Source organism: Labrus bergylta, chromosome 16 (assembly GCF_963930695.1).
Source record: "Labrus bergylta chromosome 16, fLabBer1.1, whole genome shotgun sequence".
In the NCBI taxonomy this organism is placed as follows: domain Eukaryota; kingdom Metazoa; phylum Chordata; class Actinopteri; order Labriformes; family Labridae; genus Labrus; species Labrus bergylta.
The window spans coordinates 25,653,027-25,666,943 of NC_089210.1; the positions used below are offsets into that span (position 1 = coordinate 25,653,027).

General features: G+C 43.0%; 1 pseudogene; it reads left to right on the top strand.

The window, feature by feature from the left end:
* The first annotated feature begins 6,362 nt into the window (after window positions 1-6,362).
* On the top strand, window positions 6,363-6,604 carry LOC114920585 (small nucleolar RNA U3; annotated as a pseudogene).
* Window positions 6,605-13,917: the final 7,313 nt, after the last annotated feature.

Consider the following 13,917-nt stretch of genomic DNA (forward strand, 5'->3'; position numbering starts at 1 on the left):
TGCTCTTTCAGCAGCACAAAACACCCTCCGAGGCTGGGGACTAGTCTACTGTGTTTTTTTGCACATCTTCTGGCTGATTGTGCCAATTTCACAAGGCCAGTGAAAGGAGGGCAGGGACAGTACAGAGCAATGTGGTTTATCGCTTTGAAGGGAAAATCCATTCTTAAACTGAACTCACAGTTTGCTGTTCCACTGGTTTTAAACAGTAAATCAGCTTCTGCAATACAGACAACTGTCAACAAAGCGTAGAAATCACTGCATCATGACTGAAGTTTTGGATGTCATCAGGTAGCATTTTGAGAACATGTGAAAAAAATCTGCTTGAAATTTTTCATTTACAAACATAGAGCTGTGAGTAAGAATTAGTCCTTATGTCCCTGTTAAATTACCATGGGTGTCATTACAGTGCCGTGTTATTCTATTATTCACCGTCTGTGGAGGAGCTCCAGGATTTGTTTTTAGATGACATTATTACCACAGTCTGTCTCTGCCTATCGGCTTAAACGGAGACTTCAAATAAACAAACAGAGCCGTGAAATATCACTGTAACCACAAATGGATGTGATCCTGTTTTACTGTTGGTTTTCCCTTTAGCAAATGACATTTCTTCACAGCTCTGCCTGTATCCTCCAAGTCAAACAGTGGACTGTCTATCCAGCGCTTGTTATTTTGTAACTAACTCCTGCTGTTCTGTTTGTTTCATGACATTTAAACATTCCAGTTATTAACCCAGCTCCTTCTGGCCCATCCTGTGCTGCCCCTGCTGTGTATAGTGTTTGTTAAACTAATTTTATATACTGTACAGTTATTTGGAGGACTTTATGAGCAGTTACCATTTGCCTGTATGAAAAATGCATTTGTCAAAATTTGACTGTTGAATTAAAACAAATAAGAAATCCTTCTTCCTTCTGTTTTCTTCCTCTTCAGAACCATGTAGGCGGGTTAGAACAATAACCATGAGAGCGTGTGGCCGTCTGCAAAGTCCAGTCAGGGTGTAATAGACAAACAAGGCTCTTCATTACAAACTAGTTCTGCAACATTCGCTCAACAAGCTTGCAATCAGCATCCCAGCACAGCCGATGTAATCAACTCTGATTTGCTCTCCAGTTCATTTATTTCAATTAGCTCTGTTTCAGTCCTCGAGAGGGGAGGAGACAGGCAGGGGGGAGGATGGGGGATGAGAACAAGAGAAGAGGTGGGTTAGGAAGTAGCTGTGGATTAGAGATGCAGCAGAAGAGACGGGCTCTGGTGGATGTAGCGAGAGTAGTTTTATGGATATTTATGTGTTCGAAAGAAAAAGACAAAAGGAAATGGTAAAAAGTCCAAGTGATTACTTTGTTTTAGACAGTGTCTGACTTTGTGTTTAAAACAATTTCATCATAACCGTTTCCACACACTCTCTCTGCCTGCCTACTTATTTCTGCTGCTATCACAAACACACACAATAATTGCTTTTTTTGCTGTGTTCACACAGACTCAAACATGCACACAACACAGTCGTGTACACACACACACACACACACACACACACACACACACACACACACACACACACACAACCTAAAGCCTATTCCTTCTCACACATTTAAGTACAAGGCGCTCATCCCCTTTGGGGCCCGTTGTTCAAGGTTAGCGTCAAAGGCAGAATAAAGGTTACCATGTTATTTTTTTCTTCTTTCTCTCCTCTTCCACTCAATTGAATTTTTAAGCACACTAAGCTCTTGACCAGGAAAGGTCATCGGTTCCCACTACCTCAGAATAATGATCAAGCAGAAGAACAGACTGACTATCAATATGGTATTCCACACTTCTGTGCCCTTTTTCCCGAGCCCACATCCCCCTCTCTGGTGCCCCATGTCTCTGTGACATTGTGTCTGCAATGTCTTCTATATCTTCTGCTGAGAGCTCAACCTTTCTTAGATGGCATAAATGCTGTGCTGGGCATTTAAATTCTCATACAATAAAATCTTTATTATAGACAAGTATAACTATTCACACTCAGAATGGAGTTGTCAAACATATAACAAAATCATATGGAAAACACTGATGCATAGTCTTTGAGCTACACAAAGATAAACCAGCTTGTGCAACGTATCGAGAAGAGCCCTTCATCCTGCTGATCCTGGAGCTCAGCTTTGTGAAAGCTTGTTGAAATCCCATGGAAATAGACCGCCGTATGAGGAAACTTCTACTTGATGATCACAAATACAAACAACTAACATTCAACAACACTAGAAAGGCATTTGTCAAAAATCCTGAGCAAGAAAGAGGAAATGCTCTTAATGTATATTCTTTATTACTGAATCTTTATTTCAATTTTACAATTAGCTACAGTTAAAAAAGCATGGTTACACAAATAGCTATTTCTCACAAGATGTTCAATTTCTTAATGAACTTTAGATTTCCTTAAAAAACCTGTTTTTTCAAAGTAGGTAGATTACTTTGTATTGTCTTGTCCGTGAAGCTTAACAGTACAATGTTATACTCCTTTTCAACCAGTTTAAACCAGTTTAAAGTCTGTGAACATTCTAGCCAAATATCCTCTCTGATCCTGTATTTGATCATGTCTATAAACCCCTCTATTTCAGCCCGGCTCAGAACAGGCTATTTCTGTGTCTGTAGCTTTAAATGCAAATGAGCTGTGTCTGACCACGCTCCTCTTGCTTGGGCTTTCTTGCACCATGCCCAATTGTTTACCACAAGAAGGCAGACTCAGAGGACAGAACCAACACCTATAGTTATGGGAGTGTCACCCACTTGGGGGAGGGGTTACTTCTGATTGTGATGTCACTAAGGGGAAATCTTCAAACGGCCTGTTTGGGCACACATTTTTCTGAAAAGAGAAGAAGGCAAAAGACAGAGAGGATGGACTTTTGTCATAACTTGAGGGTTTGTAGACAGACTAGGGATAAATATTGTTGTTAGAAAAACAAGGTGAAGTGTATTTTGCATTATATGTTACCTTTTAAAAAGCTGATTCCTGAACTCAATGAATTTCAATGAACAAAATGTAAGAATGTTCACTTTACTTTTGAGCTGTAAGCCTTTTGCCAACTCTGCAACGCTCTTGACTGTTCTTGCACAAAGGCTTTAAACAGAGCTGAGGGTCTATTCCTGGCACTGATGAGCGTCTTTTTTGGCCCAGCGGTATATTAGTGTAAGCGACAAGCAGGAGGATCTTCAGATGCTGCATATTGGAAACAAGATTGTCTTTTTTATTCCATCTCTCTTCTCAGTTTGCTCCCTCTTCCTCTCCGGCTTCTCTCACATCACGGACTCATTATTCTGGAGCTGAAAATGTTGGAGATGTTTCTTTGTTGTTTGTCGGACTGTCTTGTCTCCCTTATATAGTCTCTCTCTAGCTTTCCTTGCCCTCAGCTCCTCTCTTGTGACAGTGATTCTAACCAAGCTGAACGTCTCACAACGTCAAAGTGAGAAACGAGCAAATTAAACAGGCGTTCAGATTAAACAGGGAGAAGCAGTGGGAATATCTAAGTTTCAGCGTGTACAGGGAGTCGTCCCTTTGCCTCACATCCCTCTTAAACTTGAATGTTTTGTCAGAAAAGATAACAGCGCACATTATTTTCCACACCACTGATGTGTGTACGAGTGCACAAGCTGTTCCCAGTTTGACATCTTATACTGTACGTGTGGCGGGGAAGAACTTAGATCATCTGAGAGCTTGTGCTGAACGTGCTTCTTGATGCCTTTGCCTGTATATATGTCTGTGTGGGTGTGAGAAAAGATGAGCGGCTCAACAGGGCTGCTTAGTGTGCATGCAAGCGACTCCCCTGCCACGTCCCATCCACAGCTCCTTTATCCCAGGAATAGTGGGGGTAATCATTTCCACGGATGCCTTTTCCATCAAAAGCACTTACGACAAAGCTAACATCAGCAAAGCAGTAGGGGGAAAATAAGTTGAAGGTGAGGAGGGTGGGGGTGGGGGTGGGGGGCAATAGAATCCCTGGGGGAGTGGACCAAGCGAATGTGGTTGTTCAGAAGACCGAGGCCATGTGTGTTTCAGAGAGTGTCAGATGATTATCAGGCAGACAGAGAGCCCAGATTCAAACGCACAGCTTGACTACACCCCCACAACCTCCACCACACACACACACACACACACACACACACACACACACACACACACACACACACACACACACACACACACACACACACACACACACACGCACACACACACACGCACACACACACACACACACACGCATCCCACTCCTAATTTGCTGTCTGCTGCAGCTCTCAGCGTCCACCGCCACAACCACTACCGCCATGCCATCCTCACTTAACTTAGTCCTCGGAAAAAGGAGGAATGAGTTGTTGGCAAGCTCCTCCAGACAGCCAAAGTAATCAGTAGTGTCTTATTCACCACAGTGGGAGAGGGACATGGAGAGAAATGGGGGAGCGAGGAGAATGAGAGAGCAGGAAGTGAGAGAGAGCGAGAGAAAGAAAGTCTTTCAGGACACAGGCCTGTGTTGTATGAATCACTCATGCCAATTTAAACATGTGCAGCTGTTCATAAAGAAAGGCAGAGAGTGTTAATGAACCGACTTAGCTCTGATCAGGAAAACAGGAAGAATTACCACATGGGACCTGTATTCAGCTGTATGACAGTGTGTCTGTGTGAGTGAGTGTGTGTGTGTGTGTGAGAGAGAGAGAGAGAGTTCCTGATTTGTTAGTGATGAGAGTAGGGGCGAGAGAGAGAGCAAGGGAGGGAGAGTGTGGAAGCTACATGACCCCATCGCTCAATAAAGATGATTTCTTCCCATAAATCAACCAGGAAGCAGAGGGAGGCAGAAAGTGAGTGATTCAGCTGTGGGAGTTCACTGGCTCAGACCTCGGCTGAAAAGCCAGGGAAACTAATCGTTTCCATTCACCTCGATGAGTCTGGCTGCTCTTGTCCGTGGTCCTGAATGCAAAGACTTCTCTGCCCCCCTGAACACCCTCCCTCCCGCTCTGAATGATCAATGCAGCCTGTCCTGTATCAGTACCTGACACGGTTGTTATTCTATCACAGAGAATCAGACGTGGCAGCATTTCATGGGCACCTGGACACTTCTCATAAATCTTGCAAGGCAGAGGTGAGCTGCAGAGGAAGCAGAGCTGTTTGTGTGACAGAACAGCGAAGAAGTGTTACTCAAAAGCCTTATATCATCTAAGGAGAGATATGGACAAAACACAGAGGTCTTAAGGGGCTAAAACTCAGAGCTCCATTGCGATTAGAGGCAGCTCTATGTTTTCTGTCAGAAGAATGAAATTGAAAGTGTCACATAATCTCTGTACTTATCATCAAAATGAATAAGCGCCAGCAATCAATAGACTTGCTGAAGGGGTAAAGTGCATCCTTTTTTTTCTCCACTTGTCGGTGCAGGATTTAAATAATGCTCTCATATGTTTCACAGTAATGAGTTAAATTGAGCCTGACTCTGCTGCTCTTCAATAATTCAGATCCAACCTGAGACATGAAACGATATTCTGAATCTGCAATCAGGATTCATCCCCACAATACTACAACTCTACAATTCATTAAGCAGGCGCTTTTGTCCAAAGTGATGTAAATCTGAGAGTAAGTATAACACGAGCAAGGATCTAGAGAGGGGGGAAACCAAGTGCTAACAAACAGCTTATAGTCCGATCAGACACAGGCGCTGACAGACAGTGCAATTTCTTTTAATATATCTTCATCATCATTAACAACATTGACCGCTTCTTCACCATCCTAAATATCATCCTCATCATCATCGTCAGGCCCATCAATCTCATGAAGTGCATAGGTGTTCATAAAAGAGCTGGGTCTTTCATTCCTACAGTCGGTTGTTTTTGATTACATTTTTCAGACTAGATTTTCTCTTTATTCATACTGAAAACAATATTACAGAGAGAACTACATCCTTTCTTTACATGGCTCACACATACACATGCAGCACACACTCACAGTACGGGCACACAGGAGTGCATCAGGTGCCTCATCGTGATGCAGGGCGACTTCTCTGGCACAGAAGTAATAAAGGAGAGCGTTCGGAACATTGTGTTACAGAAGACATGTTTAAGACTCGGATTAAGAATGATGCTGATTTCTCTTTGACAGAAGTGGTGTATGTTAGGAAGATTATGGTGGTCTGTCATTCACTCACTCTCCTTAGAGGACTATATATTGAGTTCATCTGCAAAATGAAAAAGAAATATTTCCAGACACTTCTCACTTTCTCTCTGTTTAATCCACCATTGTTTGTTCTTCTTCAGCAAAAATGCATGTTGGTATGCAAAGCTTAGTTGTGACCACCTGTTGTACTCTACCTTTTAAAAAGCATTTTCAGATATTTGTGTAAAAGTACTGTAAAAGTAAGACTATATCTCAAAGTATCTGTGGCACTTGTATTTGTTTGTTCTGTTTCTTTAGTTTGTGTCTTGAGAAATGTGTTTCCACGGGGTTCGGTCTCGCTAACCACAGTGATGAGTCGTGATTTTCTCTTCTGAGCGTGAAGCGGACACAGAATAACGATTCAGTTCATATGATCTCTGTCACTGATGATCGTTAATTGCCTCCTTTGTGGAGCTTTGAGGAAGAGAATAAGATCAGAGCGGGCAGGAGTAGGTGAGTCTGTAGGGACTTGGGTTTGGAACCAGAGGGCTCGCTGGTTTAAGTCCCATTGTCCCAAGTCTGGAAATTGGTCTGGTAGCTGGAGAGGTGCCAGTTCATTTCCCGAGTATTGCCCTTGAGCAAGGCACATTCTTCCTCACAAGCTCAGGTGTGCTCCATGTGGGCAGCCCCATAACTCTGACATCTCTCCATTAGTGCATGTCCATAGGATCCTGTTTGTGCATGTGTGTGTATTTCAGCCTATATGTGTGTAGCATGTTCAACAACAGAGTAGAAAATGTATTTCCCCTTGCAGGATTAATAAAGTATATCTCCACTGTAGGAAACAATAGTCCTTACTTCACATTGTATGGCTTTACTAAATTGCAAATTTACCTAATAGTAGACTTCAGTGAGTAGTGGGTGAATGATGAAGCCTATTTTAGATCAACAGGGGGCCTTAAGTTAAAGAATTGTGGCAGCAATCAGCCACGTTCTTCTCTGAAAGTCATCATGTCATGAATACATATGTACCATAAAAGTGTTTCTGTGATATGATGGGCAGAGAGAGCAGGCAAATGTTACCTTAAAGCCACTATTATAGAGAATAGTCTTAATGCTGGTGTTTCATTTTCTTTAACTATTCAGCACACAGTGCAGTGCAAACAGGGGACTTTGTTTAAACCTCCGGTTTTCTATCTATTTCCTCCAGGACACATCAAAGAGCCATTTCTAGTCAAGTCCCATATGCATGCTGGTTTCAGAATCAGATGAAAGTGCAGCCATGTACTGATGAATGTTTTTCTGTCGGTTCAAACCAGCGTGTTTAAATTTTTATTCTATGAAGGATGAAGCCCCGCTGTTTTATGTGAACTTTTCACATCTTTACACGCATGTAGGCGTATTATGGTTGTGTTGTAGTATTAATGCGTGCTTTTGTAATAGAGACTGTGTATTGATGTGTGCTCCTATGTGTGTGTGTGTGTGTGTGTGTGTTCTGCCGTGCTAACGAGAGACTAGGGGTTTCAGGTACCGGTGCTTTGAGAGAGGAGGTGAGTGACAGGGCTCATGAATAGTGATGTCCGACAGCTGCTCATTAACCAAGAGACTGTCTGTCAGCTAGCAGACTGAAACAGCAGTCCTTCCCCTATGTCTACACACACTTGCACATAAACACACAGACCATGCAGATGTGCCAGCAACCGGCACACACACAGATCAGATCTCCTTCATCTGGGTCCCTTGTGTCTCCTGTGGATCGGGAGCCAATCTGATCTTTCCCCCCTGACAGCGTGAGCCGGGTGTGCCTATTACCTCTGTGCTCACACTGCTCCCGACGGGGCCAGCCCCTCGCTGAATATGGAAACTAGTTCCAGATGTAAAATTCTGAATGAGACCCAGAGAGCAAAAGGTACAAAAGATTACGGCTGAGGAAGTGCCAGCAGAAGAACTCATGTTCACTTTCTAAGTGGTTTTAAGGTATTGTTAAACGTCGAAAAACCTTTAATGTCTGCCTGCCCTTCATTGTGACAACCTTTAAAGAAAGTTGAAACTCTAACACAAGGTGACTTTGTTACTGTAGATATGAGCGTGTGTTTCATTTCTTTCATTATCGTGTCATGTTGCTCTTCAGAATGAATTAGTTTGAAATGTCTTATAGAGGGAGAAAAGCTGTATTCTCTGACTGGAACACCACACTGTGAAAATAATGATTTGATATCAGGCTAAGAATATAGCTGAACATACAGCGGCTCATCCAAGAGGATAAAGTCAGCTTAATGCAACACAGACGAATGTAAATAACAATGACAGCAGTTGACAAAGACAGTGTTTGCTGGGTGGATTTAAAAATAGGTTTTGTTTCCATTTAAGAATCAAAGGTTGTAAACAGGAAATGCTCTAAAAGAATAAATTAGATGCACTTCTCTTCAGAGGGATATACTGTATGTCACTATTCCCTCTCCTACATCAGATCTGGGTTGCTCCGGTGGTACATGTTCATTTTTTCTCTGTTGATTGCACAGAGCCAGCAAGTGAAAGGTGTCACAGCCATTTCAGATACAAACTATTGATGGATTTGTCAGAATCTTGCTAGCTGAGTGACAAATAGCAAATAGCAGAAGAACATCTACTAAAGAGTCTGTGTTGAATCCAAGTCCCTTCTCCAAAATCTTTTTCAAACACTTGGGATGAATGCTTGTAATCAGAGCTAACAACACATGTTCTTAACGCAGAACATAAAACAGAAATCCCTCACAAACAAAAGCAACGACGCCCAGGTTATTCATCAAATGTAGTACATTAAAGAAAATAAGTCTGTATCATCTTCCTCCGCAGCTGGAGCAACTCTACAGTGAAGATGACAGAGTTTTTGGGTTGTATACAAATCTGTTGTTCGCTTACCTCCATTGCACAGCTTTGTGTGAAGCCGGGCCAGAATTTGAATCTCCACAGAAGCTGTGCTTGATTCATGAAAATACAAATATAGTCTGAAATGTGTTGATTTCCACGAGATGATTCAATTCTGGATGTACTCTGGATGTGTTTCAGACTCAAAGAATTCCTGACTCAGAAGATGAGTGGAGAGAGCCACTGTTAATATGATTTACATCACAATATACAGATATGTAGAACTGATAATAGATGATCAATTAAAAATGGCAGCTCACCCAAAGACTGTCTATATTACAGTATTTTTCTGACATGGAATCAGGGAATGGGTTAAATTAACACTGATACAGAAGGTGCCCTGTTAGAACTATTGTTGCTTTGGGTTCTCATTTAAAGTCAAGTCAGTAAACGTCTGACACCTGAATAAAGCTTGTGAGCCGTTGAAGGAGGCCTTTTTCAGTGTTCACATGGATCTGGAGTATTGGCATTTCATCTGACATTTGGTTTCACTAGAATGCCCATGTTGCCCTCTTTCATTTGGATGTCCATGTGTCACAGTGACTGGCACAAGGACATGCACTGGACTCAAACGCTGACACAGGAGTTGGCAGTGAGTCTTAGCATGCTGTTCACTTAGAACTACGATCATTCAGCAGGTAAATCAGAGCGTCCGAGACAGTGAGGCAGGAGGTAAAAGCTGAGCAGCAGGTTTTGGGCTTCTGGGATATTCTGCAAACAGTTTCCAGACCTCTTACTCTCGTACTCACACACGTTACACAGATTATCTGGTGAAGAAAACCTGAAACAGACTCACTCTGACAGTGTGTGTTTCTGCTGCACGATTAAACTTTTGCATTCTCATGATGTAAAATAACTTTTGCAGCCTTAAGTTATAGCCTACATTTGATAAACTACAATTTTTGTTCTAACACTGAGAAATTCAGTTAAGTGCATGGCACTTGCTTGGTCAAACGGACTTGGACTTGCATAGCGCTTTGCTAGTCATGACTACTCAAAGTGTATTTACACAACATATCACCACATAAACAGCAGACTGATGTGATGTTAAGTGACCAACTGCCTAAGAGTACTATTCCATTCCTGGTGTGCAGTTGGGGGCAATATGGGGTTGAGTATCTTGCCCATAGACACTTAAACATGTGACTGCATGAGCAGGGGATCGAACCCTCAACCTAGTAGGAGAGACGACTGAGCCACAGCCACCCACAGGTACGAATATATGTAAATAATTCCTAAACTATTTGGTGACAAATTACTACAATTAATTCAAAGTTTTCCCCCTTACTTGTTGTTCTGCAGACAGCTCTAGTAGCGTTTTAATCTTGTGCACAGACTCTCTCCACCTCAGACAGTGGGGGATGTAGCTAAAATATTCATGTGCAAATATGCATCCATTATCACCTGTAGACTACTTTCTTTTAAAAGAGTTATGCTGTAACATGAAGACTCTTCCCTTTGATTCTACTTTCTATGCTGACCATCTATTTTAGCAGAGAGCTTCTTTTGTAAGCCACTCTCTCACTGTTCTTACAGCACACTCCCGCTTCTTGTGAGATCCAAAGCAAAGTAACAATGAGCCAGAATGTTATGGATGACAATTCATGCAGCAGCTTCCCTGCTTAAAAGCCTCTGATGGAATGCTTCTTTTGTTTGTAATCGATCGAGAAAGAAAGGCAACCACCGAGTAATTGTAGCCTCATTTGATCTCAAATAAACCATGCTGCCCTACACAAGGGAGAGAGCTGACTACACCTTCATTACACCAAACACACACTCAAACCGGCTTCCTTGGTCTAACTACTGCATGAACACACACACACACACACACACACACACACACACACACACACACACACACACACACACACACACACACACACACACACACACACACACACACACACACACACACACACACACACCTTTTTGCTCCCTCCTTCCAAATGTTATCAGCTCTTCTGGTCTGTCTTTTACTCTAATCTCCCTTTATGTCTTTTCTCCAATCATACTCAACAAACACACACACACACCTTCACTTGTTCACACACTCCCATGGAGAGACACACACACACACACTCACTTTATGTGCCTATCTTGGAATGAGCCCGGGATTGATTCTAGTCACACTGGAGTGGGGCGAAATGAGCAGTCACTCTGAATAGGCAAAGGCGTCAAATAATACAGATATGAACGTCGGAGGAATAATTGAAGAAAGTGTTTTATATGTAAAAGACAGAGGAGGACGGAGGAATGGAATTGAATCTCAGAGAAAAGGAGGAGCGGGTTGTGTCCCAGGCAGGCGACTCACAATGCCTCAGCCTTGTTTGAAGAAAATCGAGGATAATTAGAGTGGTCAGCGGCTTCCACAGGGCACAACACCGCTCAGCCACACTCCTCCTTTATCTGTTCTTTATTCCCTCTCTCTCTCTCTCCATTTGTTAGCCTCCTTTTTAAGCATCTCACACTCAATTGTCAGTCTTAGTTCGTTCTCCTCTGTCCCTGTTTTCTCTCTGCTCTTGCTTTTTTCTTTGTTCTGTCTTTCATCCCATCCGTTGCTTCTCTATTTGTACTCTCCGTGCCTTGTTTTTTATCAGCCCCTCTCACTCCCTCTGTCCCCGCCTCCCTCTATCCCTCCATCCCTCCCCCCAGCAGGCGCAGAGCTACATCAGTGGAGTGGATCAGATATTCCAAGCACATATGGACAGCACTGACGGGCATAAATCATAAGTATTTTGAAGTACCCATGCAGGGTTCTTCAGCCTGCTTGTACTGAGCGGGAAATACTCTGTGGAACCAGTGCACCAAATCTAGCTCTAATTTCATACCGAATCTCTCCTCTTACTTTTCCATACAGAGTGTCAACCTCTACCTCGTCGACAGGCTTTTCCATCCCTCACTCTCTCTCTCTGCCTGTGCCTTTCATCCTGAGCCAACTCACCAACTCAATATGTGTTAATACTAATGCATCTTCCAAACCCTCCTCGTCGCACCACATGTGCGCTCACAGCCTGGGAGGTGACTGCTTTTTGAAGGAACTGCCACCCCACCACTCCACAGCCAAGTTGTGAGCGTCTCTGTGGACTGATCCTCTCGCCTCATTTTTTCACATTCCATCCTGGCTAGCTTGTCGGCATGACAACAACATGTCTCCATGGCAACAGAATAGCCAGGAGCTCCATCCTAGGGAGTTTGGATGCGGGGTGTTGCTTTAAGCTTTCCCCGGGGTCCCTTGGTGGCAGGACAGCAGATGACAGTCAATACTTTTCTCCAAGCTAGAACGGGTTAAAACATGCTCACCCCCCTCCTACAGACACCATCTACTGAAACAGTCAGGCTTTGCCTTGTTTCACATGTCGCCTTACATCATGAAGCGTCCCATTAAATGCCACCCTTTCATTGTTCTGTTTTCCCATTCCAATTGCCTGTGAGTGTCCTCATAACCTTAGATTGTTTCTGACTATTATACAGCATGGAAATATTGCACAGAAATGAGAATCATTACAAAATCAATTGAGGTGCTCTGTAATCACACAGGAGATTCCTGAAGCTTCCCATAAGCATTTGTCTCCCGTGTTTGGCCACAAACCGACAGGCAGTACAAATAAATCTCCACGCTCCGCTCTGTCCTTGCTCTCTCTCTCTCTTTTTTTTCCCTCCCACCCTCCGTCTCTCCCCGGATGACTTGTCCTCTGTCTCACTCTCTCGCTCTGAGTCCCTGGATATTGATTGGGACCCTACTGGTGGAGCAGGGATAAGATAAATAAGGAGTCAGTGGCCGTGAATGGCTCTCTCATTCAGACTTACATGACGTAAAGGAAAAGCGTCTGCCAGACGTGAGGAAAGGAATATGTATTTCTGCAGGCCACTTTCATATCAACATTTCCATATAACAAACATATACAATATTCTACTTAAACAATGATCCATAGTCCAAGCCCCAAATATGCTTCTTAACATAATGGTTATTCTGATATTTGGATGACTTTAGGAGTTTGAAGGAGAAACAGAAGAACCTGTCGTCTCGTCATTTTTATGTATTTGCTTGTAGGTGTTATATCAAGCCATCTGCATAACACCTAATCATCTAAACCATGGTAAAATGAGCTGCAGCTGCAAACATTACAGGAACTTAATGGAAGTCTGCATGGTGCAAGGTGCCACTTCGACTGTGCGTCAGAAACAGCTACATTTAAGCAGGTGCCTGCATGTTTTCACTCTGCTCAGGGTAATTATCTAAGTAGTGCACAGGCCATCAAGTTCTTCTACACGGACCATAACACACCACTTCACATGAGACCGCCATCAATCAAGTCAGATTTGAAGGAAATCCAATAAAGAACAGAACTGATTGACTATCACACAGCACTATGTATAGCAACGCGCTGCTATCTGCGCACAAATACAGCACACAGGCATGCGTAAAGTCATCTGTAAACACAAGCGCACACAGTGGGGTAAATAACTGCCGGTATCTCTTGCAGCGTCGGGAGCAGTGGCGCGAGGCTTCCCCTCAGATTTTGAAAGCCCTATCTGTATCAGGAACAGCAAACCGAAAAAGCAATTTGCTTTGTCACACAGAGACATGCTTGACTACACTGAATAATTGCACTGCAGCTCTGGAAAGAGCTGTTTTCCTTTTATCTAATGAAGGCCTTTAGGGGAGGGAGCCCGGCTGTGTGTGTTTTGAGTGTATGTGCGTGCATATAGGTGTGATGTGCATGATACGTGCCACAAGATTTCTGCGTGTACAGTATATGTCAACTCATATAGGTGTGCAAATGACAGATAAGCAGTTGAGGCATAAAAAATATTTTTATTGCTTTGTCCTTATCTGAGCCAATCCTGCTAGCGTACCTTTGCTGCATGCCTTCCTTCCATACTGTTCCTCAGCAGCAGTATATTGATTC